Source organism: Ictidomys tridecemlineatus, chromosome 12, assembly GCF_052094955.1.
Source record: "Ictidomys tridecemlineatus isolate mIctTri1 chromosome 12, mIctTri1.hap1, whole genome shotgun sequence".
In the NCBI taxonomy this organism is placed as follows: Eukaryota; Metazoa; Chordata; class Mammalia; order Rodentia; family Sciuridae; genus Ictidomys; species Ictidomys tridecemlineatus.
Window position 1 is genome coordinate 106,212,967 of NC_135488.1, and position 23,058 is coordinate 106,236,024.

General features: G+C 36.7%; 1 protein-coding gene across 8 annotated transcripts in view; it reads left to right on the plus strand.

Moving 5' to 3' along the window:
* The first annotated feature begins 890 nt into the window (after window positions 1-890).
* The window catches only part of Pum2 (pumilio RNA binding family member 2), an 88,377-nt gene continuing 66,209 nt past the window's right edge, over window positions 891-23,058 (plus strand). For 4 of the 8 annotated variants that reach the window (XM_005322604.4, XM_005322605.4, XM_013357391.4 and 1 more), the window contains exon 1: window positions 1,083-1,211. The gene's annotated coding sequence lies outside the window, so the exon portion shown is untranslated. Of the gene's footprint in view, window positions 910-981; window positions 1,001-1,082; window positions 1,212-1,647; window positions 1,667-23,058 lie in introns of those variants that run through there. The other 4 variants (XM_040271354.2, XM_021724658.3, XM_013357389.4 and 1 more) reach the window with 4 other exon arrangements.

The following is a 23,058-nucleotide window of genomic DNA, read 5'->3' on the forward strand; positions in this document are numbered from 1 at the left end:
ACAAGGCCCTGGATATTTATGAAGTACAGAATGTCAGACTCGGGAACTGTGCAAACCATAGAGAACAAGCTCCACACATGCGTGCCCACGCCCATGCCCCTGATCTCCCACACTACAGTTGTGACAAGGAGTGGGCACAAGTTGGGTCCAAACCGTTAACCAATCACTTCTCTGCAGATTCTAAGCCAGAAGGGCTACACCTCACCAGGGCAGGTTTGGAGTCTCCAACTAGCTCGTAAACTGGGAAGGAGAATTCATTCAATCTGTGGTGAATACACAGCTCAAGTAAGAACCAGTGAACAAGCTGGAGACCTCTGTTACCTTTGTACTTAAACTGGTCAAACACATGGGGCCCACAATTTGCTCAGAGCTGGATCCCCTTGTTCAGGGAGCAGCCACCAGGAGAGTGACAGTTCACTTACAAGGGTGCAATTTTCAACCCATATGCATCTCCAACATCTGGGTGGAGGGAGAGGTAAAGGGTCAAAACTAAAGCCTTATATTAACGTCCAGCTTTTGTGGGAACCAGCATCCCCAAGGCGAAATCGCAGTACCCCCCGAGTTGGGGGCGTGAGCGCCCACACCTACGGCAGTTGGGGGAGAACAATGAACTACAGGGGAGGCAGCTGAACTACAGGGTGAGCGAATTCGGAAATCCAGGCCCCACGCGGGCAGACAGCGGAACACAGCGTTCCGAAACTCCACGCCTGCGCCGTCCGCGTGCCCCCACTGGGAGTCGTGGCTGGGCATAGGAAAGCGCAAGTAGCCAAGGCCCAGACTCAACCGCGAGCCCGCAGGTGGAGGGCGGGGGAGCGCGCGAGCGTGAACGTGCGCACGCGCAGAGCGCCGTCGGCCCGCGCCCGGAGCGCGGGAGAAGAGACGCAGACCTCAGAGAGGAGCCGCGCCTCGGTGAGTGCTCCCCCCTCCCCTTTCTCCCGGAGTGCCTTGCGCGCGCCGGTGGGCGGGGGGGAGGGGAGGCGGCGGTGGCAGCCATGTTGTTGTGAGTCTCTGTGTCTCACCCTCGGTACTTCGGTGGTTCGGAGGAGGAGGGGGAGGAGAAGGAGGAGGTGGGGTGGGGGGGAGGGAGGTAGGAGGAGAAAGAAGACATTGCCGCCACCGAAGGCGGAGGAGGGGGAGGACGGCCAAGAGCGACGCCGCCGGTGCCCAACGGTCGGTGTTCCCGGCTGAGGCAGCGCGGCCGCAGCAGCCCTGTAAGTCAGCCCGCGCGTGCTTCCTCGCTCGTCCTTCGGCGCCGCGGGGGCTGGCTCCGGGCTTTGTGTGGCGGCCTCGGCGGGAGCAGACCGCCGGCGGGAGGGCGGACGGGGCCTGCGGGCGCCGGTGCCGACGGCGGCCTGGGCCCGCTCGCACAATGCAGGGGGAGGGGATCCGGAAGGGGGTGTGCGCGGCGCGGCCCTCCCGCCGCCTCCGCCGGCCGGGCCCGGGCCGCCACCGTTTCTCGCTCGGCTCCCGTGCGTCGGTGTCGGAGACCCCGAGTCTGCCCGCCGCCCGCCCCGGCGCTCGGGGCTCGGAGAGTGGGGGGAGGCTGGGTGGATCGCGAGCAGCGTGCGAGGTGGAAGTGAAGAGGAAGAAGTGGGTTCGTGAAAACAAGTGTGGGGATCCTCGAGGGCCCCGCCGTCCAGGAGGAGCTTGGGGCAGACCGATGCGGGTATGAAAGAAACAGTGACTCGGGTTCGTGTTGTTTAGGTGCCACTCGTAAGGAGTGTTCTGTTTTGTTCGAGGAACAGATTTCCATACTCAGAAAAATATTTAAATCAAAACCAAAGGCAAGGTAAGCGGCTTCAGGTACTGGAGCAGTAGTTTTGTGTCTGAATGGGGTCAGATTTGGGGGAAATCCATTGTGAAAAGTTATGGCCACACACGTGCAGGTTGGTGTTAACTTCTGGGAACACAGCGGGAGAAAACCCACTTTTCTTAGCTTTACATTCTAATGTTTAAACTTTTGGGGGAAGGGCATGAATCGCCGACATGTTAGGTGCAATAAGACAAATCACCTCGAGACTTGGTACTTTGAGCTTTATTACTTAAGAAAACTAGTGGCGGAATTTTTTTGATTAAAAAACTTTAAGGAAAATGCTTAAGAGAAATATAATACCAGTAAAGATATTGTATGTCAAGAGAGCAATTTTAATAAAGGGAGCTACCCTTAGAATTTTCAGGGCTTGTTCCTTGCTTAGGTTTGTGTTGCATAGGAGACTCTTCACCATGTGACCAGGAGTGTTAGTGTATAGTTGAAGAAATTCTGGCCAGGAATCCTGTTAAAAATAGAATGATGAATATTTTTAATTGGTTAGTAAGTTTTTGTTTTTATTCACTTAGTATCCATTCTGCTTTTTAAAACTATTTACTTCATGAGTAAATAAAATAATTGATGGTATTTCCCTCATGTCAAGACTGTCTTTCAAATTCCAATATTTGATGAAGTTGAGTTGTGTAGATCTATCCAGTTTTGTTTTTGGTTTGGTATTTTTGAGGGCAGTTATTTAATACACCAAAAAAGTTACACTAAAATTAAAGTTATATATCAGAAACCTTCAGACTAAGTTCAGGTTTTTTTTCCTTCTAAGTTTTCTTATTATTGGGTTCCTGTATAAGTCTAGCTATTTTTACCTTCCAGGTAGATTTGCCATTAACAAATTTAAATCCCCTATGTTTAGTTTTAACATAGTCTCCTTAATTTGTCTAGAGTTCACAATTCCCTTAAATGTTTCAATGTTCAGTGAGATTTCAAAGTAACTTTTTAAAGAATCCAAAAATTAAATACATTTAAATTGATTTTTACAAGGCTAAATTTTCTTAGGCCTTACAAATGTATACAATTCAGTCAACACAGATATTGATATTTGAATTTTGTTTTTCTTAAATTTTCCAAACTTGTTTACAAATCTTTCTGATGGTTAAAGATAATTTATCTCCCTGACTATGCACTTATTCAAGTTAGCAAAAGTATTTATGAGCAGAAATTTGGGCCAGGTGGTGACATTCAGAGCCAATCTTTGTGATCTGACAGCCAGCCTCTTTTATGCTTTCCTGGTGCTAGAAATAGAAGGAACCCAGGGCCTTGCACATCCTGGGCCAGAGCTCTGCCACTGAGCTACATCCCAACTCTGCCTCCTTTTTAAAATTAAGAAGTCACTACCAAAGTCTTCATAATTTTAAGTGGAGGTTGGTTCCTATCTGCTGAACTCAGGTTTATGTATTTTGTGGTTTAAAGATTTTGTTGAATTTCGAGGATATGAAAATATTCTGTATTTTTTCTTATTAAAATTAATGAGTACAACTAAGTTAAACAGAATTTTTTTAAAAAAATAATAAAGGACAATATCTGAATATTCAAATCTCACATGGCTTTGTTTGACTTGAATTCACAGCTTGAGGCCATTTTGCTAACAGGTGTGATTAAGATAAAAATTGTACTTCTATCTGGGCAAATTGATTTGTGACCTATTAAATAGGTTTCTTGCTGTTTATAAAAATGCATAACAAGTCCGACTTGCCTCCTATTATCCTTCCTTCTCATTCTTCCATTTGGTGAATTTTTAAGAGGGAACTGATCCAGTATGACTGAGGCCCTTCCTCCCTTTCTTTTTGGGAGCCTGCCCCTGCAGAAAACTTTGTTTTGCCTCTTCCTGTATCCACAAGGGATAGACTCCCTTTTTTGTAGAGCAGAGTATAGTAGTTGTCCAGTGCTACTCATGACTGGATTAGAATAATTAGGGGACATGATGTTAGGAAACCCACTTGGCGTATACCTAATTTAAGCCTTCCATTGTGGCTCTATCTGGAGTAAAGGAGATGCTTGCATTACCCTCAGTCTTTTGTCTTTTACTCAGTTATGAATTCTGGTTTGGTAGAAAAAAAGTTTCCTCAAATCCTATTATTCAGAAGCTAATATTTTAATAGTGATTTTTATCTCTGACAGTATATAGACAGAAAACAGTTTTCATTAAAAACTTTGTGCTTTGTGTGTTGAAAAGTGCATTTATGGAGAGAGATTTTTCAAGCTTTTACAGTAAATGAAGCACTACATTTATACAGGAAGGTGTATGATAAATGAATTTTCTTAAAGAGTTTTAGATAGCATTATGTTTAGAGACAGTTAATAGTTTTTAAGTGATTTTTTCCCCCTTCCAATAAGTCAAAAGACCAAACTTCTTTATAAGTGAAAAATTAACATTTGGCATAATTAACAAGTATCACCTAGAGAGTGATTTTAATTCTTAGTGGAATTGTAGATAACATTTGTCTTTCATTGACCTTTTTTTTTTTTAATGGAAAGTTTTGTTTGATTCTTGGCGGATTCATTTTTATATTTTGCTGTGTTTTAAAGAATTTTAGATGATTGGTCATTCAAGCATGTTGGCAAGAGGATTGTTTTCACTCTGCATATTTAGCTACTGTAATCCTACTGATTTTCAGGTTACATATCTCTGGTTTTCACTTAAATTCTTTTCACTTGTGGAAGGACATAAGACGTGAGTACTAAGAAACATCCACATATGCACACATTATATCTCCAAAAAAAGAAAGTAATATGAGATGATAAAGGAAAAGAGGAATAGTTGACAAGTCAATGTTTTGATTTAATGCAAATAAGACGGGTAGAGAAAATCATTATCTATCTACTTGACAGAATATATATTTGAAACATGGTAGCCTTGAAAAAAGAGTTGGTGGGCTTGGCTATACAATGGTACTGAAAACTATCTAGTTAATAATATCTAGGAAAATAGAATGTTAACACTCAACATCTACAATGTGTGGTGGAATGGGAAAGAAAGGAAGGATTGTGTGTGAGTGTATATATATATTCATTCCTGAAAACACCAATAAATATGTAGAGGACTTGGTTTGAGAATAGATGTTTGTGATTTCTATTTTAGTGGTAGACATTTGAAGAATACAAATTCTAGTTTTTAATCTGATTCTTGATTTTAGGCATTGTTTCGAAAGACTTATTAGGGATCAATGAGATTGTTTTAACTATGCACTATTTTTTATCCATTTAAATGTTAAAGAAAGTAAAAGACCTTTACTAGGTAGTCAAATGAGGCAAATTGTAGGTAGAGAAAATATGGTCTGTTTTGGATTTTGTTAACCACCAGGGAAACTATATACAGAAAAGGAGATAACTTGAATATCTCCATAGTATTTTACCAGAACTGTCTGTGTAATTAAATGCAAAGCATTTAAGTTTTCTGTAATAAAACTCAAAAAAATCTTTAACACCAATTCAACATGAACCAGTTTAGTTTTAACATTACGAGAGGAATGATGGCTCCAGGTTTTACCTGTTTCTTTTTCTTTTTCTTGTTTTTTTTTTTGTACCAGGGACTGAACCCAGGGGCACTTATCCACAAATCCACATTCCTAGGCTGCCCTCCCACCCGACCCTTGTTTTTAAATTTTGAGACAGGCCTTTCCTTCCTAGGTTGCTTTAGGACCTTGCTAAGTTACTAAGGCTGGCCTCTGCCTCCCAAGTTACTGGAATTATAGGTGTGGGCCTCCATGCCCTGTTCTTTTAATTTCTAAATTACATGATTTTTACATCAGCAAAAATAGAAGTACTCTAGGCTCTCACTAAAGATACATGGCCATTTTTTAAATTATAATTCTTACCGAGGAAATATTCATAGAGTATTGTTTGAAGAGCATTCAGTATATTTGTTAGTCTGAATATTGTTAAGTTGTATCTCTTCATCAGGATGGACTACTGAAACCTGCACACATATTTAAGGTTGCAGGCCTATCTTGTGCCAAATTGTCCTTGGGTTTTGGTGATAATATGGTCCTTGACCTTGAGGAATTCACAGTAAAGTGTAGAGAAAGAATTAAACTTTTAATTATAGTGTAGTACACTACCATTATATCTACACATTATATCTCCAAATACAAAAAAAAATATAAAATGTGAAAGGAAAAGAGGAATAGGTGACAAGTCAGTGTTTTGATTTAATGTAAATAAAGACGGGGGTAAAGAAAATCATTATCATCTACTTGATAGAATATATGTTTGAAACAGTAAAGGGTGCTGTTCTCTTTTTTTTTTAAAGAGAGATTTTTTTTTTTTTTTTTTTAGAGAGAGAGAGAGAGGAGAGAGAGAGAGGGAATTTTTAATATTTATTTTTTAGTTCTTGGCGGACACAACATCTTTGTTGGTATGTGGTACTGAGGATCGAACCCAGGCTGCACGCATGCCAGGCGAGCGCGCTACCGCTTGAGCCACATCCCCAGCCCCAAGAGAATTTCTTTTTTAATATTTATTTTTTAGTTCTTGTCGGACACAACATCTTTGTTTTGTATGTGGTGCTGAGGATCGAACCTGGGCCGCACGCATGCCAGGCGAGCGCGCTACCGCTTGAGCCACATCTCCAGCCCCAAAGGTGCTGTTCTTACCTTGGTAGAGAATGCTGGATCAGGAAAAGCTTTTGATAAGGGGTAAAGCTGAATCTTAAAAAAAGTATAGAGAAGTTACTTTAGCCAAAAGATGAATGAACCAGAGAGACTAAAATATAAAAGTGATCTTGATGGGGGAAATTGACAAGAGTTTAAAGTACAGATATATAAGTAGAATTGTCAAAAGGTATAGAGTGATAGGAGCCCATCAGAATGAAGGGCTTCATTTAATATGAACAGTCCTGAAGACTTGGAAATCAGGATTTAATTTAGGAAGATTTAGATCATATTCTCTTTTAATTCATTACATAATTAACTATGGAATTTCTAGATTATGTTGGGAATTAGGTATATAACTTTCTGGAGGGACTAAGAATAGTTAGATTATGAAACCTTGTATCTGTTATGGGTATGTTGTTGAAGGTATTTTCTATTTACAGCTGTATTTTATAATATCCCATATAAAAATTTTGTTTTAGTGCTTAATGCTAGGAGTAAATTTGCCTTTAGGGAATTGGTCTCATTTCTTTTTGTAGATGAGGTTGTATATAACAGTGTTTTTTTCTTCTTTTGTCTTGGATCATCAGAAGTAAGATAGTAAATTTAGAGTTTATGTACTACTTTTGTTGTTCAGTTCTGCTTTATGCCAGATGAGGTGATGCACTCCTGTAATTCCAGCAGTTCAGGAAGGTGAGGCAGAGGATCACAAGTTCAAAACTAGCCTCAGCAACTTAGTATCTGCTTTGTTATTTTAAACAAGAATTTAGTTTTTGTTTTATTGTGTGTATTTCTTATGAGGTAAGTTGTTAACATTTTTCCATTTAAATGAGTAGAGAGTAAATTTTACTTAAATTATACTAAAGAGTCTTTCTACCACAGAAACTTTAAAAAATATATATGAATATGTAGTTTGCTGCTTAATCTTGAAAGTAACCTAGATTCATTTGGTTTATTTTTCAGCCAGTCTGTCTAGTTGTTTGTTGTTTGGTTTTTTGTGGTACTGGGAATTGAACCCAGGACCTTGCATGCACTAGACAAATGCTTTACCACCAAGCTATATCCTCGGTCCTTTTTGTTATCTAAGCAACAACTTTCCCTTTTTTAAACTTAAGTGAGTTTAGAAAATTGGTTTGATTTATTGGGAAACAAAGGATTGTAAACTTGGGTTGGGGTTGTGGCGCAGTGGCCCAGTGAGGCACTGGATTCGATCCTCAGCACCACATTAATAAATAAATAAATAAATAAATAAATAAATAAATAAATAAATAAATAAATAAATAAATAAATAAATAAATAAATAAATAAAATAAATAAATAAAATAAATAAATAAAATAAATAAATAAAATATAGATATTGTGTCTGTGTAACTAAAAAAATTTTTAAAAATGATCACAAACTCAAGATTTAGTCTTTGAATAACGTGAGGAACTTTAAAAATAAAAATTTGTGCTCAGTGCAGTGGCTCATGCCTGTGATTCTAGCTGTTCTTGGCAAGAGAATTCCGACTTTGAGGCCAGCATGGTCAATTTAGCAAGACCCTGTCTCAGAATAAAAAGGGGTGGGCATATATATAACTTGTATATTCTTAGACTATTCATAAGTCATAGTAAACATTTTAAAGCCTTTAGCTGTCACAAGTTAGGAATTTTATAGACAAAAATTGAATCACTGTTCTACCTAGCCTACACGAGAAAATTGAAATACTTAATATAGGTCACATTCATTTTTCTGTAAGTTGTTTTGGGAATACTAAAGTTCTTTATTTGTGTTGTTATTTACATAAAGAGTTAAGATCATACTGGGTTAAAGTTAAAACAGTTTTAATTGGAGGCCTTCTTAGAACCTTTACTGTGATACTAACAGTGACTGGGAGGTTGAGCATGTGCTCAGCTTGCCAGAGAGTTAGGGATTCAGGGAAACAGCATATTCTAAAGGTATTGGACAGGGAACTGATTTTTTTTTTAATTGATTCTCAAAAACATTACAATGAACTTGACATATATCATACATTTGGTTCAAATAGGGCATGAATTCTTATTTTTACCACGTGTACAGATTGCAGAAAAATTAGTTGGTGTTCGTCCCGGGACATACATCTGTAATCCCAGCTGCTTGGGAGCTGAGGCAGAAGGAACTCAAGTTCAAAGCCAGCCTCAGCAACTTGTATTGTCTTGAAAAAATTTAAAAGGGCTGGAGTTGGGGTTCAGTGGTTAAGTGCCCCTGGTCAATTCCCTGGTACCAAAAAAACAAAAAATAACCAAAACAGAGTTAGTGAATAAAGACCATGCTTTGAAAAATTCTAAAGAGAGCATCCTTTTAAAAATGTATTAAAGTGCTGGAGGTTTATTTAGCTCAGTGTAGAGCATTTACCCTGCACAGAACTATCCTAGGTTTGATCCTTAGCATTGCCCGAGGGTGGGGGGTGGAGTGTGCTGCTTCAAGTGGTTTTTATTTTTTTTCCATTTATCTCTGACCATCCATTCAAACAGCCTAATTAACATTGCTTAAGTTATTTTCTGTTTCTGTGTTTTAATTGATAATATGTAACAGTTGCAAATTACTAGATAGCCAAATGAGACAAGTTTTCACTTGTTAAGCATTCAGCCTGGTACTAATAAGAACTAAAAGTAGCACAGTATTTCTACTATCACTCTTAGGTGATAAAGCTCAGAAACTGTAGTGCATTTAAGCTATGGTGGATATAGGACCTTTTTTTAAAAAAAAAAAAAGTTTTTTTTTTTTTTCCTAACATCAATGAGCCTTACAACACGAGAAATACAAAGACCTAGCAGTCTTCTCCTTTACTAAAGTTGAATTATGTATTTATTCATATTTCCCACAAGAGTCATATATTGTCCCCCTCCCTTTCCTGAATAAAAATGGGGTTCTATATATATCAACCAACATGGTATTTTTACTTAGCACCATGGACTTTTAAAATATTAGTACATATAACTTTTTTTTTAATCAGGGATTGAACCCGGGGGCACTTAACCACTGAGCCATATCCACAGCTCCTTCCCTCCACCCAACCGCGCCCCTTTAAAAATATTTTATTTAGGGATGGTGTCTCACTAAGTTCTGAGGCTGACTGAACTTGTGATCCTTCTGCCTCAGCCTCCCTCCCAAGCCCTGAGATTACTGGCCTGTGCCAGGGCACCTGGCTGAGTATTTGTACATATAACTTTAGTAATAACTTTTAATGCATGATCTTTTATTGTTTTAATATCATTTTCCTGATGTTGAGTTTAGTTTTTTAAAACCATATAAGCTGTGGTCTAGTAAATATTCTTATAATAGTCAATTTTGTTATTTTGACACTGCTGTTTGTGTGAGGTAAACTCCCAGAAGAGAATCTTTCGGGTCAAAAGATTTTATTTTGATTTTAAACAAACAAAAAATGTTCACCTGTTGTGGTCAGTCATTAATTAATGCTTTAGGAAGCAATGTATTACTTCTCTTGGTCTTTGGTAACCCTGTGAGGGAGGTTTTACTGATTGCAAATCTGGAAATATGATCAGAGGGTTTTTTTTTAAAAAAAAGAGAGAGGTTTATTTATTTATTTTAGTTCTTGGCGGACACAACATCTTTGTATGTGGTGCTGAGGATCGAACCCAGGCCGCACGCATGCCAGGCGATCGAGCTACTGCTTGAGCCACATCCCTAGCCCCTGATCAGAGGGTTTAAGTAATCCCAGTTCATTCTGCCAGAGACAGCCTTGAAACTATAATCCAGATCTTTTGATTCTGGTTTCTTTTATACCATGAGGAAAATTACCAACCTTTTTTTTTTTTTTAAGTTGAAAAACTGCAATGTTGTGTATATTTTCCTTAGCCACCTAATGATATGTAAGGGTTACATCCCTTAGTCACTCTGGCAGATTAAAAAAATTTCTGTGCCTGCCTATCTCCCCACCCAGAGTAATTTATACATGTGCCTTGGGCAGGTGGGATTTCAGCATCTGTAGGTTTTTTTGTTTTGTTTTGTTTTTTGGTACCAGGAATTGAGCTCATGGGCACTCGACCATTGAGCCCCATTCCCAGCCCTATTTTGTATTTTGATTGGAGACAGGGTCTCACTGAGTTGCATAGCACCTCTCCATTGCTGAGGGTTGCTTTGAACTCAAGATCCTCCTGTCTCAGCCTCCCGAGCTGCTGGAATTACAGGCATGCATATACCACCGCACCTGGCATCTCTGGTTTTTAAAAGCCTAGCAATCTAGATTCTGATGTAATGTGATCTTAAAATTGTAGTGTTTATAATTCTTGGGGCACATGAAAAGTTTCAAAATGTCTGCATTTGGCTTTCTGGGAATCAATTACAGGTCCTCATCTTGTGTACTAAGAAAGCCGTAATTTTGATCCATCCCAAATTTACTGTGGTATATTTGACCCAGATGCTTAAACTTTCTAGATACCAAAGGTTACCTTTCTTTAGTTATTAATCCTGTCTTATGTGCATTGCTGTGAGAAATGAAACAGAACAGCAGAACCAGGAGTATTTTGGCCTCCATTGGTATCTTCCAAATTCACATCAGTGTTAGTCATGGGTACTAGGAGTAATGAAAACATTTTTAAAATTTGCCTCTTCCTGGTGTGTCTTCAAAGAACAATACCAAAATATTTTCAGAAGTATATGAATCACATATATAATGGCATACTGTCAAATATATTTGAGTTTAAATATATGATTCATTTGATTCCATATTTTCAGTTTGAGGAATGTAACAAAAGACGAAGGCAGAATTAATTAGGATGTAACTATTCCTTAAAATTAGGTGATGGGAGAATACTTAGATCTACAGTGCGGTTTTTGCTTTGTTAAAACCAAATTGTCATGAAGGTATGGCTAGAGATATTTATGATATAATAGGTACTAAGTGTGCATGTAAATTCTTTTATATTGCCTCTAAAACTGCTGGAAACTTACAAATGAAACTAAATGAGAATATTTTTAAGTGATTATTTATTGAAGAGAGATTTTTTTCTGTCCTTTATAAGTCATGATACATGGTATGTACAGCAGTATTTATGTTAGGAAAAATATAGTCTTGTTTGCATATGGTAGTAACATACATATTCCTTTGAGAGAAACTTGTTTTTAGTGTTCAGATGTAGCATTTTACTAACTACCCTATGAGGTCGTTGATTTTCAAGTTAATATTGAAGTGGAAGCTGTGTAAATGTGTTTGGTATATATTTTAAATGTTTTCAAGAACACAAGTAGTCTGGGGGAAATAGGCTAAGATTAAAACACAGTAAAATGTAACAATCATGTATTAATTCCCAGATGTGACCTCTGTTAATCTTTTAAACATCACTGTGATTATTTTTTATGTGTGTACATATGTACATGCAGTATCCTGTTTTTAGATACGTGTTTTGTTTTTTTTTTTTTTTTTTACTTTGGTGGTACTGTGGATTGAACCCATGATAGACAAGCAGTCTACTACTGCGCTACATCTCTAGCCTTTTTAAATTTTATTTTTAATAAATTTATTTTAATAAATTGCCCAGGCTAACCTTAAACTTGGGATCCTCCTTCCTGTAGCTGAGATTACACACTTAGGCCGTCAAGCTCAGCTTCCTGAAATATTTTATCGGTTTTTCCTCCATCCTAATAATAATAATACTCTCAGTATCCTTCTTTTTGCCTCCTCATAACTATTTGAGCCAGACTTTGAGGAATTTGTGGGATTTGCATATAAAGAGATAAATAATAAAGAGCCATCCAGGTGGTTGGTACAGTGTAAATTAAAGGGAAATAGGGAGAAAGTTCTTACCACCAGTGGCAGTTTGTGCTTGGTATGGGAAAGAGCATGAGCCTTTTGGAGTCTTCATAATATTGAATCCTTTGCCATGTTAGTAGCTTTGTCTGTTAGGGTAGAGAAATAACCGCAATTTCTGTATTTGTAGAGTAGAAATACAATACCTACGTTGCTACATAGTATGAGAATTAGGTAATAAAGTATTTGGTGTGATCTCTTGGCTTAATATTGAGTGCACCATATATTTTGGTTTTTGGGGGGGAAATTGCCTGATTACAAATTCATAAAAAAAAAAGTCTGTACTTATTTGGAAATCAGTTTGTAGGGGAAAATTTCACATACTAGTCAGAAATATGACTGAGGAAGAAATAAGTGAAATTAAGTTCTTAGAACAGCTTGGATCCTGAGCCAGTTAACCTGGAGGAGAGTAGTCTCCTCCGCAAGCTGAAGTTATCCATGCTTTGTATTTAAAATAAAAAATTTAAAAAATGAATATTGTCTGAATTATGTACCTATTCTTCAAGGCCCAGTGTAAATACTTCATTCACATGTTCTTCATAATACTTCTGCCACATGTGGTTTTCTTTTGTTATTGTAGAAATTTTCAAATTTAGAAGTGGACAAAATAGAGTGAACCCCTGAATATCTATCATTCAACATTGTGTGAAATTTTTATTTCCATTTTCAAAATTTATATCCATATTTTAAAGGAGTATGCATTTTTCCATATTAAAGGAGTATTTAAAAGCCTAAGTTTTCTTACTAATAATGAGGACTTATGAAAATACAATCCTCTGGGTTGGAAAAAGACGGTAGAAAATTGGTCATAGAAAGAGATTTCTGACTTCTAGGAATGTGTATGTTGACGACACTTTTATGCCAAATTGCATTCAAAACATAAAAGTTGACTTTTCTTTAATACAGTTGAGCTAATAATACTGTCCCCCCAACCCTGTAGTGTTTTTGGTTTGCTAGTGAAATGAGCATATATTCTCTCCCCATGGAGTACACAGATAAGTAGAAAATGTAAAAACTGATGATGGGGTTCTTTTATTCTTCAACTAAATGTTAGTTAACTTTGTGTTAACTAACAAAATACTCAAGATAATCAACTTAAAGGAAAGTTTTGTTTGGGCTCATGGTTTTAAAGGTTTCAGTATGGTCAGTTAGCCCTGTTGCATTTGGGTATATGGCAAGGCAGTAGTACATCATGGCACGAATGTGTGGCAGAGGAAGCTGCTCACCTCATAGCAAGCCAGGAAGTTCACCTTAGAGCAGCCTAGAAGCAAAGAGAAAGGAAAAAAGGTACAGGAGTCCCTGAATACACTTCAAGGGTATGCCCCCAGGGACCTAAATTAGGCTTCACCCCTTAAAGGTCTCATCACTCCCCAAAACCCCACATGGGCTAGGGGATCAGGCCTTTAACACATGGGCCTTTGGGGGAATTTTCCATATCCAAATTGTAGCACTAAGTGACCTATTCAATGACTTTAGGAAAGTTGTGATTCAGTTTTTGCCCTTAGAAAAATCTCAAATTACTAGATGTTGATAATGAGTAGAAACTTCGAATGTTAAATCATTTTTATTTTTACTTTTTAAGGCAGGGTCTTGCTAAGTTGCTGATGCTGGCCTCAAACTGGCAATCCTCCTGTTTCAGCCTCCTAAGTAGCTGGGATTATAGACATGCCCCACTACACCTGGCTCTGAATGATACATGAGGTTCTGTTATAAATACCTAAATTGGATTTGTCACGTGGATAATGAATTACTAAATAAGTTGATTTTTGTTGGCAGATTTACAAAAATATTTAACATGCTGGGAAGGAAGTTTTCTTGAGGATTTTAGTAATGGATGCCACTGATGCTCAATGGTTAGGTTTATTAAAAAGTGTCCAAGGAGGTTAACTGCCAGGAATATGTCATAAGCAGCTTAAGTCACTTAGTTTACTTTTATTTTTATTCATCAGTTAGGTTTTTATGTAATTTTGTTGTTTTTGTAATTGCTTTAAAAAGTAACCAGGCTCTAGGAATAGAGGATCAGTTGGAAAGTAGTGCCAATGGGAAGTTGTACTTATTAGTCATTTGTTTTAGTAAATGTCTTTAGCAGTGCAAAAGATTTGAGGAAGAACATTGTTTATTAAGTCTTTCTATTAAAGCAAACATTGTGTATTAAATATAGTCATTATCCAGATATGAGTTGGTTTCATGATCTGAATTCACATTTTTTAAAGAGCTCATCTTGAGTTTCTTTATATATTGAACATTTAGAAGGCAAGTCCCTTTGACTCCAGAGTTTTAATTTCTATCTTGAGTATAACTAATTATATAAGAGTGATGAAAATATGATTAGTGGTATATGTTTTAATACCTTTTATTGTGACTTTAAATGCTTTCACCATTTCTCAGCTTATTTATTTGTTTATTTTAGTTTTTGGTGTGCACACTTTATTTTTTTATGTGGTGCTGAGGATCGAACCCAGTGCCCCACGCATGCCAGGCGAGTGCGCTAGTGCTTGAGCCACATCCCCAGCCCCCGTCTTATTTTTATAGTAGGCATATGGTGAAAAGTTGACAGAAAGATCAGTTTTCTCGGTGATATGATAATATTAATGCACATTCTTGGTTCTTGACAAGTTATTTGTAAACCATTTGGATTATGCTTTAGTAAGTATGCAAACTGTCACAGGACCTAAACAGGTTATTTGAGGTGCTTTATTTTTCTTACATAATCAGTAATAATCTTCCAGATAAATTAGATAAATTAGCTAATGTTTAGACTGAATGAAATGAGACATTGCCATTTCTTGTGTCAAGAAACAATCTAGAATCTCAAAAAACTCTTCAAATTTACCTCAAGATTATGCTGGGTCTTGATCATAGAAAAGTTTCTATGATGGTAAATTCTAGTTGTTCATTAAAAGAAATAATATTGGTGAATTTCAAGCTTTAATGACACAAGAATAAGCTGAAGACGATTTACACTCTTAACTCCTGAATAAATTTTCTTCTAATGAATGGTTAATTCAACATTGTGTAACCAATTACTAGAAAGATTCTATTGCTTGTTAGAAGAATTGTCTCCCTAAGATCAGCCATTCAACTTGTAAAGTCATTAAATTCATGTCCAAATTTTAACTTTGTCATTTAATGATACCAGCATTTATAGCTTAAAAGACAGAAGATTGACATTTCATTAAAATTTCTTTTGAGTACCACTTAATAGCAAATGTGTGATTCCCTTCCCCTTTCAATTTTATTATTGTCAATATGGAGATTATTATAGGAGAATTGAAAAAAATGTTTTATTCTTGTCCTACTGACTTGCCCACATTTTCTTCCTCATGATTGAAATACACAGTAACACTTTAAACTGAAAAGCTAATTCTTAAGAGCTGCTGTATAGGGAAGGCAGAGGTGTTTATTTAAAAATTTTAAAGTCATTTCCCTGTAACTACCCTGGCCATTGAAAAATAATGAAATCACCTGCATTTAGATGAAATCTGAAATTCCCATTTTTTATAAGGAAAAAAAATGGTGGGAGTATTATAAATAAAAAAGTTAAAAACCGAGCCCCGATGGTTAACGTTGGCTTGGCACTCCTGTGTGTCTGGATTATATATAGCCAGCTATCATGATTATGCCATAGTGAGCTTTGGGTCCTGTATGAGTCCTAATATGCTCTCCTGTTGTAGCATTTAAAAACAAATATTTATTTAAAAAAAAAACTATTGCTCCTAAATTAATAACTCAGAATTCATTTTAGTAATTGCTCCTCAGGAAGCTGGTGGTACTTGGGTGTAGAGTAAAAGACAGTTTTGGAATTAGTGAATGAAACTCAGATTCATTGATATCTGAGGTTGCTCTAGCATCATGGTCTGACCCAGCACTTCATTTAATTTAATTTTAGCTGTTGTAGATACCAGTATTTTTTTTTTTTTTTTGGCTTTTATCCTGTTTGCATTTCCTTAAATTTCTAGTGAGCCAGCTCCCTGGGAGTTTGATCTATCTCTAAATTCCATTGGTAACTCAACCTTTAGTAACCAAGCACAGAATAGCTGTTGCTTCCGTACATGGAGCCACCTAGAAATCAAAAGTTTCTCACCCCTCAACCTTTCACCTTTTCTATTTCCAAACCATGTGTTTCTGTAAGCCAGTGTTGTACTTGCACTTCTAACACCAAGGTATAAGCTGTAGGGGAAAAACCACATTTAATTTCCCTTACTGTACTCTCACAATGCAGAACATTATCTGTGACTCCACATATTTGGGGGACATTTCCCCATACATCAAGCAATCAGTTCTGCAGAGGATTCTTAAGTAGTTACCAGCTATGTGTTCTCCTGAATTTGAATGCTATATCAAATGATGGCTTCGTATCCCACAGGTAATGGCTCAGTCCCATAAGAATGTCCCCCATTTCTTATACTAGTCACAAAAAGGAAGTTGTCACATATACTTCTGACCAACCAGCTATAAATCAGGTTTTCTTGAACTTCTCCTTTGGTTTTATCAGTTTGCTGGAACAGCTTACATAATTGTGGAAAACACTTCATTACCCAACTGTTATAAATAATATTACCAAGGATTCAGGTGAACCAGATGGAACAGATGCATAGGGTAAGGAACCTTGAAAAATTCAGTTATCTGGAAGCCTCCAGAATTCCATCATTTTAGTTTATTGTATAAACCTCAGTTGGGTAAGCATTAATTCCTTGGCCATTGAACAGTTCAACCTTCAGCACCTCTCTCTGTTCCCCAGAAGTGGGAGTATGTAGAACTGAAAGTTCCAACCCTCTAATCACATGTTGGTCCCCTGGCTACCAGTCCCTGTCCTGAGGCCAAGGGCACCCAGCTACCACTCAGTCATCTAATTAACATACAGAAGACACTTATCCCATCATAGTTTTCCAGAGCAAAAAGCTCAAACTATATATTTCACAATCCATTCCTGCACTGCATATGGAATGACATTTTGGTCAACCACTGGCCACATATACAATGATGTCTCCATGAGAAGGGACGAATGGATAGTCAGTAGATTAGACAAAGGGGAATTAAGGGAGGGGAGGGGAGGGGTAGGAAAAGGAAAGACAGTGGAATTAATCCAAAAATAATTTTTCTTTGTACATAATGAACACACAATAGTGAATCTCATGGTTATGTACAGCAACAAAAACGGGGTCTTAGACTAAGATTTCGTGCTTACATTATTATATCAAACAGAATTCTGCCATTTATAACTAAAAAGAACCAAGATGGGGAGAAAGGAAAAAAAAACTGTCTCATAAGGGAGAAAAAATATTCCAAGAACATAAAATCAAAGATTAAGTATTAAAGAACTATGGGTGCTTATTGTATTTGCAAGAATTTTTGAAGTGTTTCTTCATTGGAGGAGAGAGAAAAATGTAAGTAAAAAAAGTTAAGAGTTCTGGGAAATAAGAAATAGAACAGGTTATAATGAAAAATCCTGCAAATTTAATTCCGAAGGGCAGTGATTTTTTTAACCAGCTATGATTTACCTCCCACTACACCATACCCCTAAAGCATATAGCAAAGTGCAGTGACATTTTTTTGGTTGTCGTACTTGGAGAAAAGGCGTGATTGGCACCTAGTGGGTAGAAGCTAAGGATGCTGCCAAATATCCTACTGTGCAAAGGTCAGCCCCATTGTCACCACCACCACCACCACAAACACAACAAAGACTCATCTCTCTGCAGTGCCAATGGTGTACCTTTGAGAAACCTTGCTGTTTAACATTTGTAATAGTATTCAGGCCTCCAGATTTTGCCAAAGATATAAGGAGGAGTCAGAATTTCAGAACAATAGATTTATGTTTTCAATTGGCCAAAGAGATTCTGTATATTTTTTCCCTAGACAAGCTATTTTATGTATGTATGTATCTCCTATGATCCTATATGCAAAATTGTTGAGAAGTGAAGATGAGAGGTATGAGGAAGTTATAACAAAGAAAAGCAACAGTCACTATTTGGGAATTAGTCTAGAAGAAAGCATTCTTACCATTGGAGATAACAACTCTGCAAGTGTTACTGCCCCTTCCACACACCAATGGGACAAGAGGTGGAAGATTCTGGTATTGTAACTGAACCTGGGTTCTTTTACTAACCACTTTGAAAAAGGTCAGTGACTTGGTGACAAGTTGTTGGGGCAAGAAAAAAGGCTTTTTAGAAAGCTAGCAAACCAAAGGTGGGAAGTTATAACCAATAAAGGCCTTCTTAGGGAACTCTGGGGGCACAAAGGGCTTTTTGGGGGGGGGGGCAATGGGCAGGAAAGCCAAGTACTGTACAGGATCTAAGTCATCCAGGGCTTGTGTTTTATATTTTAATTAGGTATATATGATAACAGAATGCATTTTGATTCATTGTATACAATTACAGTACAACTTTTCATTTCTGGGCACACAATGTAGTGTTGCACTATATATACAGTGATTTTTTTTTTTTTTTTTTCTTTTTAGGGGGATACTGGGGATTGAACTCAGGGGCACTCTACCACTGAGACACATCCCCAGCCCTGTTTTGTATTTTATTTATAGACAGGGTCTCACTGAGTTGCTTAGTGTCTTGCTTTTGCTGAGGCTAGCTTTGAACTCTAGATCCTCCTGTCTCAGCCTCCTGAGCTGTTGGAATTATATGTGTGCACCTGCATACCAACTAAAATGATTTTATTTAAGAAATAAGATTAGCTAATTCTTGGCTCATACTTTGATATTAAAATCTGAAGACCCTTAGCTGAACTTCTTGGCTCATGCCTGTAATCATAGTGACTCAGGAGGTTGAAGGAGGAAGAATCCCAATTTTGAGGCCAGTCTCTGCAATTTACACCCTGTCTCAAAATTTAAAAATGGATTTGGGTGTGTATGTAGTTCAATAGTAGAGTGCCCTTGGGTTCAATCCCCAGTACCACAAAAACAAAACTGAAGACCACCAGGTATTTTAAATTCTATAAATCTACAGAAAAGTTGCAGATAAGTAAATTTTATGATTGGTATCATTTAGTTTTTCAAAGAAATACCTAATTTTGCAGTCACTTGTTTTGGGGAGGAGGTATCGAAAGGCAACCTTTCAGGATGCTCCAGTCAGAGGTGTCATTTACAGTCATCTATGGCCAAGTTAGTGGGAGGCTAATAATATATTACTCAGCTGCATGACCTCCAAAATTAGTGGTTTTTAAAGTCAACTAAACACAAAGCTTTATTTAGATTTTTCTTTACTAACAGTATTGATCATCCTAGGGTAATGTGTTTATGTCTTAGTTTTTAATCAAATGTTTAAAATGTTAAAAAGAGAAAGGAAAACTGAAGAAAGCTTATAGGACATAAATTATTTTTGTACAGCTGTATAATGTTTTTGTTTTAAACTAAATTTTAAAGAGGAAACTTTTATTAGTTATAGTAATAAAAGTTTAATTTTTTATTGAAGAAAGGAAAGGCCATTTAGTGCAGCCCAAATTAATTTTGTTTGTAATGTCTCCAGTATTGTAAGTAATGTTTTAGGCTTCCACATTAACTCACCACTTACCTAGCATCTTTCAGTCCACAAGCTCTCTTTGTAGTTAGGTACCTTACATAGATGCATCATTTTTTTTTATCTTTGATACCATACTTTTATTATACCTTTCTTATATTTTGGTATGTCTGATGCATAGATACTTACCATTGTATCACAGTCGGCTGCATTATTCAGTACACTTACATGCTGTACAGGTTTGTAGCCTAAGAGTAGGAGGCTGTACCGTTTAGGTTTGTATATTCTGTGATCTTCCCACAATAATGAGATCACTCAGCAACTTATTTTTTTCAGAACATATACCCATCATTAAGTGACACATGATTATCACAGTCTTTATTCTTTTAGAATATTTTTACCAGATAGAAAATTCTGACTTGCATTTTTTTCTTTTTGCACTTTAAAGTTTTGTTCTGTATAATCTAGACCCCATTGTTTCTGGTGTGAAGTTAGCTGTTGCTCAAATTATTGTTCCCTTTTATGTAATTATGTTGTTTTTCCTCTGACTGCTTTCAAGATTTTCTGTTCTCTTTGCTTTTTACAGGCATACATGTGCGATTTTTTTTCTATCCTTTTTTTTTTTTTTTTTGCCAGGAATTCACTGAGTTTCTTGAATTTGTAAATTTACTTCTTACAAAATTTAGGGGAAATTTCTGGTCATTGTTTTTTCAGGGTTTTGTTTTGTTTTGTTTCTCTTATTCTCTTTTCTTTCTAGAATTCTAGTTACTTGTAAGTTTTATCTTTTAACCTTGTCCAAGTTCACTGACCCTTTCAGCTAGTAAATTACAGTGACAGTACTAGTAAAAAACTATGGAGATGTTCAGGTTATCTCCTTATCTGTGTATAGTTTTTCTGGTGGTTAACAAAATCAAATACAGCCCACATTTTCTCTACTATTTACTTTCTTTAACATCTGAATAGGTAAAACCAATTGTGCAAAGTTAGGGCCCACCTCCATACCCAGACCTGGCCTCTGACAAAAAAAACCAAAACATTAAAAAACAAACAGAAAACCTTGGAGCTGGGGATACAGCTCTGTTGGTAGAGTGCTTGCCTTGCATGCATGAAGCCCTGGGTTTAATCCCCAGCACCACCACCACCAAAAAAAAAAAAAAAAAAAAGCTATTAAAAAAACCTTAGTACCCATTCTTTATTTTAAGTGTAGACTATCTTCCGTTTTCTGGTTTTTAATACTTATTTTCCATTGCTTTCTATTGGTTTGTTTTTATTTTGTTTCTAAAATTTATAGTTAGTAGACAGTTTTGGTCTGCTGCAAGCTACTTTACCATTACCAGGCAATGTAGGAAACTACATAAACTCTTTCCGAACAGTGATCCTGTTTGAGTTCATTTTCTTCTCTAATGTCTTGCTTGAAAGTGCTTGGTGAAAGCTTACTAAATAATGGAAGAATGAATGAAATGTTTACTTTGTTAGATCTGTTAAAGAGCTTTTCCAGCAAGTTCATGAGAAAAGAGTAGCTTACTTTCTATCTACATATCTACTTTGTTATTGTATCAGTTCTGATCTTTTGCCAATTTTTTGATTCTGTTCTTTCCTCTTTTTAAAAATTTCTTTGTATGTTCTAGACATAAGTCCTTTATTAGATATATAATTTGCAGGTATTTTTCTTCTAGGATATTGTCTTATTTTAACAGTGTCTTTTGTAGCTAGTAGGTTTAATTTTAATGATGTCCAATGTGGTTTTTTATTTATGGACTTTGCTTTTGATATTGGTCTAAATTCATTACAAAACATAATGTCACCCAGCCTTTTCTCTTGTGTGTTTTAGAAGTTTTGTAATTTTAGGCTTTATATTTGGGCATGTGATTCATTTTGATTAATTTTTATGTTAAGGTGTAAGGTAAAAAAAAGTGGTTTTGTATGTTTATATCTTACTATCCCAACACTGTATGATGAATAGAAGAAAGCTCTTTTTAATAGCTGACTTTTGAATACTTAGATGCCAGTCAACATGTTATCTACTTCATTGTTAAAGCAAGTCAAGTCTGTATGGTGGCTGCTGCTGTTGTCTTCATTAGAGGAAGTTGAGGGAAAAAAAAAAATTTAGATTTCTTGTCCAGAATTGTAGAACTTCCAGGTATCAGAAATACAGTTTGAATCCAGTTCTCTCTCTTATAAGCCATAATAAGGAATTTGAGCTTTATCTTTAGTGAAAGATTAAAATATGGGAGTCACTTGTTCAGAGTACAATTTAGAAAGATGACTGACATTTTTGGAAATTAGATTGTAGGATGGAAAGATGGGAAGAGGATTTGCATTGATTTAGGTAAAGGTTGAGGTCTCAACAACCATACTTGCTAGATAAATTATGGATAGATTTAAGTGAGGTAGGAGTTTGACTTAGCAGAACTTGGTAAATGATTGGACATTAAGTGTAAGAGAGAAAATAATTAAAAATGGGAAGAAAGAATAATAAAATTGAAATTTCCTGTGATATCTAGGGAACGGAAGGAGAATAGATAATTAGAAATTTTGAAAGATTTGATAGATACAAATGGTTGGGGGCTAATATGTAGATAGCTCTCAAAGCATTGGTGGTAAATGAAATTTCTCAAAGCGTAGAGAAGAGAGTATCTTAAGCAGAATACTGAGGAACAGTAGCATTTAAAGAGTGAGGAGACAAGTGGGAGTTTGATAAGAAGCAACTGGAGACCTAGGAAATTAAAAAGAATAATTGTCATAAGAGACAAAGTAGGAACAGAGAGTAGTACTAATGGAAGGGAGGCGTGCTTTCATATATCAAACACTAGAGTTTTTAGAGTGAAAGAACTGACTGGGAAAAATTAGAGGATTTTCCCAGTAGAATTTGAAAGCTATAAATTTGTGGTGGTTTAGTCTTCAGTGGTCTTCCCACGCTCAGCATTATTAATGTGGGAGTCAAGGAGCCACTGACTCAACACTATCACCTATAAAAGGTAGAAAACACTTTTTAGACTCTCAGGAATGGAAAGATATAGAAAGAGGCTTTAGTTTGAAGAGAACGGGAAAGAATTATTCTTAAATTGTAGTACTCATACTACAACTATTTGCACAATAATTTATATGTTTCTTTTAGAACTAGGTCTAAAAGCAACACTTAAAGCAATCTATTGATTGAGTGTATTTTGCTACTTAAATATTGAGTGTACTAATTTTAACATTAAATAATAAAAAGCAGAGAATTTTTGAAAAATCTTAAAAGGATTAAGTAATACAAAATAATAATATAAAGGAAAACATAAAAATACACCAATTTCAATGTTTGAGCTTGCTTTTTCTTTGTTTCCACCTCTTTGGGGATTGAACTCAGGGATGCTTAACCACTGAACCACACATATCCCCCGCCCTTT